The sequence below is a fragment of the Physeter macrocephalus genome, chromosome 9, assembly GCF_002837175.3.
Source record: "Physeter macrocephalus isolate SW-GA chromosome 9, ASM283717v5, whole genome shotgun sequence".
NCBI classification, from domain to species: Eukaryota; Metazoa; Chordata; class Mammalia; order Artiodactyla; family Physeteridae; genus Physeter; species Physeter macrocephalus.
In genome coordinates, this window is record NC_041222.1 from 34822905 (window position 1) to 34828797 (window position 5893).

General features: G+C 41.0%; 1 long non-coding RNA gene across 2 annotated transcripts in view; it reads right to left on the reverse strand.

The window, feature by feature from the left end:
• The window catches only part of LOC114486872 (uncharacterized), an 8354-nt gene extending 3025 nt beyond the window's left edge, over nucleotides 1-5329 (reverse strand). The window contains exons 1-2 of one of the 2 annotated variants that reach the window (XR_003681228.2): nucleotides 2856-5329; nucleotides 1116-1269 (exon numbers count right to left, since the gene is read on the reverse strand). This is a non-coding gene — a long non-coding RNA (uncharacterized lncRNA). Of the gene's footprint in view, nucleotides 1-1115; nucleotides 2139-2855 lie in introns of both variants that reach the window. The other variant, XR_003681227.2, reaches the window with a different exon arrangement.
• Nucleotides 5330-5893: the final 564 nt, after the last annotated feature.

Here is a 5893-nt window from a genome sequence, read left to right on the forward strand (position 1 = left end):
TATGCTAACACATATATATGGAATCTAAGAAAAAAAATGTCATGAAAAGATTAGTGGTAGGACGGGAATAAAACACAGACCTACTAGAGCATGGACTTGAGGATATGGGGAGGGGGAAGGGTAAGCTGTGACAAAGTGAGAGAGTGGCAGGGACATATACACACTACCAAATGTAAATTAGATAGCTAGTGGGAAGCTGCCGCATAGCACAGGGAGATCACCTCTGTGCTTTGTGACCACCTAGAGGGGTGGGATGGAGGGTGACGCAAGAGGGAAGAGATATGAGAACATATGTATACGTATAACTGATTCACTTTGTTGTAAGGGAGAAACTAACACACTATTGTAAAACAGTTATACTCCAATAAAGTGTTAAAAACAAAAAACAAAACAAAAGCCCTGACCCTCATAATATCAAGAAAGTTCACTCCCAGAGTTAGCCTAAGAAAGCAAAGACCTTCTTTGTTACAGGTGGTAGGAATGGTGTACTGAAAACAATCTCTCACGTTTTCTGTGAGAACATGAAACACCTCCAGTCACAAACCTGCTAATCTGTAATACCAGACAAGACACTACTGGAATGGGGCTTTTCCACCACTAACAAGATAACAGAGGTTGAGCCGCCGAAGGCCCCTTATGGACTAGGACCCCTTAAGACAAACTCCCCTGAAAGCTGGCACACAGTGGGACAAAGAGAATGTGTTTCGAGTTGCCATCCTGTAGTGGCTGCCAGATACAGGCTGATACTAGCATCTTCCAGCTGGTGATGACTAGAGAGTTTTCTTACTAGTCAAAAAGCCGAGCTCTCAAGACAAAGAACAAGATGAAAGGAAAACCTTATCTGACCTATGGTTCTCCTCCTTATGACAAATGACACAAAAGACAGAGACAACATAAGACAGTGACCGTCTATGGAAGGGAAAGGATCAACAGAAAACAAGAGTGCTTATAACAAAATCTTTACTGGAGTCTTTATGCTCAAGGAACTAATTCACACAAATATTTTCTTCTGTGAATCTAAATTTGGAAAGAATAAGGTGAAATTTCCCCTTCCTCTCCCTACTAGGCCCTATAGACAGACATCTGAGAGAGGTGACTTTGGTAAGAATTCTTACCCTTTGCTGGCTTCTGCCAGTTTTCCAGGTTCCTATCTTCAGGCTCCAGAAGAAGTACGGTGTTTCAGCAGATCCCATCATGGGTCACCAAACTGTCATTGAGGAAAAACAATTTTCCCTCTACCATTCTAGGTTGTTGGCTGAGACCCCACCCCTGTAATAAAAGACAGATTAACAGGAGAAAAACAAATAGAAAACAAATAACATGTATACATCCTGTATACATGGGGGAGACCCTGGAAAACTAACTCCCCCAAATAGCCCAAGCCATCATCTTAAATTCCTTTTTCAGCTAAAGACACAAGAAAAATGTTGGGAGGTGGAGAAGGCCAGTCATGGGAAGTTACTAGGAAAAACACAGTAAACAGAGTAAGGTTGTTATGCAGATTTAAGTTGGGTATCTTCTCCACTGATAAGAGTTTCTTGTGATTTAGAGTCATCCTTCTATTCCTGGCACAGATTAGAAGACACACTTACAAATAAAAATTTCTTATAAATGTAAATGTCTCCTACAAATGAGTAACTTCTACTAGATTTTTAGAGCTTTTCTTCTGTTTCTTAAAAATAATCCACTCAAAATAATCCTTATGCCAAAGAGGCATATTTTGGGATGGCATATTCTGCTCCCCTTCATCCTCCTTTTTGAGGCAAGTCTATTCATCATCACATTGAGGTTCCCTTAGTAGCTGGCTCAGGAAAGCAGAAGCAGAAGCAGAATCACCTGGGAAGTGCAGAGTGCTTCAAATCAAAGGCCCAAGATGGTTTTGTTTCTGTTTTTTATTTGAAGGTGTGTACACACATATAAATACACATACACACGTAAGAACATCATTCAGAGATTTAAGATGTGATGTGTTTTATCACCAGTCTACAAAATGTACCCAGATTAGTTACATGTTATGGAACAATCAGCATTCCTGTAACTGCAAGAACACCTTTATCAGCCACTTAGGATAGTCAGGTTCTCATTCTGTTGGAACACTTTCAAGTGTGAAGCTATTGAAGAAGAGAAGAACATCTATGCTGGAAAAGACAGAAATTATGCTTATAAGAAGCTAGTGATTCTACAATAGTAATATTAAGCTTTAAAAGTTAAACTTCACTCAAGAAATGAAGGCAAAAAGCAACAGTTTTTGTGGAACCTGACAATGGTATTAAAATTTTATCTAGAACAGTAACAGTCCAGGAATAGCCAAGACAATTTTGCACAAGAAAACAAAGAACAGGAGACATGGAAGCAGGTGCCAATCGCCGCCTCTGCTGTCCCAGGAGTGCATGGGCTGCCACCACCACTAAGAAACACAGGAGCAGGTGCCAATTGCTGCCCCCACTATCCCAGGGGCATGGGGGCCACTGCTGCCACTGGAAGACCCATGAGCAGGGGCTGATTGCTGCCTCCGCCCTACTGGGAGCACACACGGGTCACCGCACCCACACACCCCATATAATCAAACCCCATACCCACTGGGAAGGTGACCCACAAACTGGAAAATATATCACAGAGTTTCTCCCACAAGAGTGAGAGTTCTGAGCCCCATGTCAGGCTCCCCAGCCTGAGGGTCCGGCATTGGGAGGAGTCCCCAGAGCATTTAGCTTTGAAGGCCAGTGGGGCTTGAGTGCAGGTGCTCCACAGGAGTGAGGGAAACGGAGACTCCACTCTTGGAGGGCGCACACAAGTTTTCACATGCACTGGGACCCAGCACAAAGCAGTGACTTCATAGGAGCCTGGACTAGACCTACCTGTGGGTATTGGAGGGTCTCCTGAAGAGGTGGGGGTTGATTGTTGCTCTCTCTGTGCAAGGACACCTGTGGTGAAGGACCCAGGGAATATTGATTGGCGTGAGCTCTCCCAGAGGTCGCCATTTTGGCATCAAGAAGTGGCCCCACCCTACAGCCTGCAGGCTCCAGTGCTGGGAGGCCTCAGGCCAAACAACCAGCAGTCGAGGTGGGGGATGGGGGGAGACATAGCCCCACCCATCAGCAGACAGGCAGCCTAAAGTTGTACTGAGCTCACAGCCACCTCTAAACACACTCCTTGACACATTTCTGCCCACCAGAGGGACAAAATCCACCTCCATGCACCAGTGGGCAGGTGCCAGTCCCTCCTACCAGGAAGCCTGCACAAGCCCCTAAATCAATCTCACCCACTGGGGGGCAGACACCAGAAGCAAGAGGAACTACAATCCTGCAGCCTGAGGAAAGGAGACCAAAAACACAGAAAGTTAGACAAAATGAAATGGCAGAGAAACATATTCCAGACAAACGAACAAGATAAAACCCCGGAAGAACAACTAAGTGAATTAGAGATAGGCAATCTATTTGAAAAACAATTCAAGGTAATGACAGTAAAGATGACCCAAGATCTTGGAAAAAGAATGGAGGCACAGACCAAGAAGATACAAGAAATGTTTAAAACAGAGCTAGAAGATTTAAAGAACAGATGAACAATACAATAATACAAATGAAAAATACACTAGAATGAATCAATAGCAGAATAAATGAGATAGAAGAACAAATAAGTGAGCTGAAAGAGTGGTGGGAATCACTGCCACAGAACAGAATAAAGAAAGAAGAATGAAAAGAAATGAGGACAGTCTAAGAGACTTCTGGGACAACATTAAACACACCAACATTCCCATTACAGGGGTCCCAGAAGAGAAGAGAGAGAGAAAGGACCTGAGAAAATATTTGAAGAGATTATAACTAAAAACTTCCCTAACATGGGAAAGGGAACACTCACTCAAGTCCACGAAGTGCAGAGTCCCATACAGGATAAACCCAAGGAGGAACACGTCGAGACACATATATTAGTAAAACTAAAAAGCAACAAATAAGAAACAAGGGGATCCCCGTAAGGTTATCAGCTGATTTTTTCAGCAGAAACTCTGCTGGCCAGAAGGGAGTAGCACTATATATTTAAGTGATACAAGGGAAAAACCTACAACCAAGACTACTCTACCCAGCAAGGCTCTTGTTCAGATTTGACAGAGAAATGAAAAGCTATACAGACAATCAAAAGCTAAGAGAATTCAGCACCACCAAACCAGCTTTACAACAAATGCTAAAGGAACTTCTCTAGGCAGAAAAGAAAAGGCCACAACTAGAAACAAGAAAATTACAAATGGGGAAGCTCACCGGTAAAGGCAAACATACAGTAAACGTAGGAAATCATTCACACACAAATTTATCAAAACCAGCAATCCTGAGGAGAGTACAAATGCAGGGTACTGGAAATGCATTTGATATTAAGAGACCAGCAACTTAAAACAATCTTGTTTATATACAGACTGCTATATCAAAACCTCATGGGAACAGCAAACCCAAAACCTACAACAGATACACATACAAAAAAGATAAAGCAATCCAAACACAACACAAAAGATAGTCATCAAATCACAAGGGAAAAAAAGGAAGGGAAGAAAAAAGACCTACAAAAACAAATCCAAAACAATTAACAAAATGGCAATAAGAACATACATATGATAATTACTTTAAAGGAAAATGGATTAAATGCTCCAACCAAAAGATACAGGCTGGCTGAATGGACATGAAAACAAGACCAGTATATATGCTGTCCACAAGAGACCCACTTTAGATCTAGGGACATATACAGACTGAAAGCGAGGGGATGGATAAAGGTATTCCATGCAAATGGAAATCACAAGAAAGCTGGAGTAGCAATACTTATATCAGACAAAATAGACTTTAAAATGAAGACTTATAAGAGACAAAGAAGGACACTGCATAATGATAAAGGGATCAATCCAAGAAGAAGATCTAACACTTGTAAATATATATGCGCCCAACATAGGAGCACCCCAATATATAAGGCAAATGCTAACAGCCATAAAAGGAGAAATCAACAGTAACACAATAAAACTGGGGGACTTTAACACCCCACTTACATCAATGGACAGATCATCCAGATAGAAAATCAATAAGGAAACACAGGCCTTAAATGACATATTAGACCAAGGGGATTAACTGATATTTACAGAACATTCCATCCAAAAGCAGCAGAATACACCTTCTTCTCAAGTGCACATGGAACATTCTCCAGGATAGATCACATTCTGGGCCACACAGCAAGCCTTGAGTAAATTTCAGAAAACTGAAATCATATCAAGCAACTTTCCCGACCAAAACACTATGAGATTAGAAATCAATCACAAGAAAAAAAACTGTAAAAAACACCAACATGTGGAGGCTAAACAATGTTACTAAACAACCAATGGATCACTGAAGAAATCAAAGAGGAAATCAAAATATACCTAGAGACAAATGACAATGAAAATATGACACTCCAAAACCTGTGGGATGCAGCAAAAGCAGTTCTAAGAGGGAAGTTTATAGCAATAAAATCTTACCTCAGGAAACAAAAAAATCTCAAACAACCTAACCTTACACCTAAAGCAACTAGAGGAAGAAGAACAAACAGAACCCAAAGTTAGTAGAAGGAAAGAAATCATGAAGATCAGAGCAGAAATAAATGAAATAAAGAAGAAGAAAACAATAGAAAAGTCAATGAAACTAAAAGCTGGTTCTTCAAAAAGATAAACGAAATTGATAAACCTTTAGCCAGACTCATAAAAAAAGGGAGAGGACTCAAATCAATAAAATTAGAAATGAAAAGAAGTTACAACTGAAACTACAGAAATACAAAGGATCATAAGAGACTACTACAAGCAACAATATGCCAATAAAATGGACAACCTGGAAGAAACGGACAAATTCTTAGAAAGGTACAACCTTCCAAGACTGAATCAGGAAGAAACAGA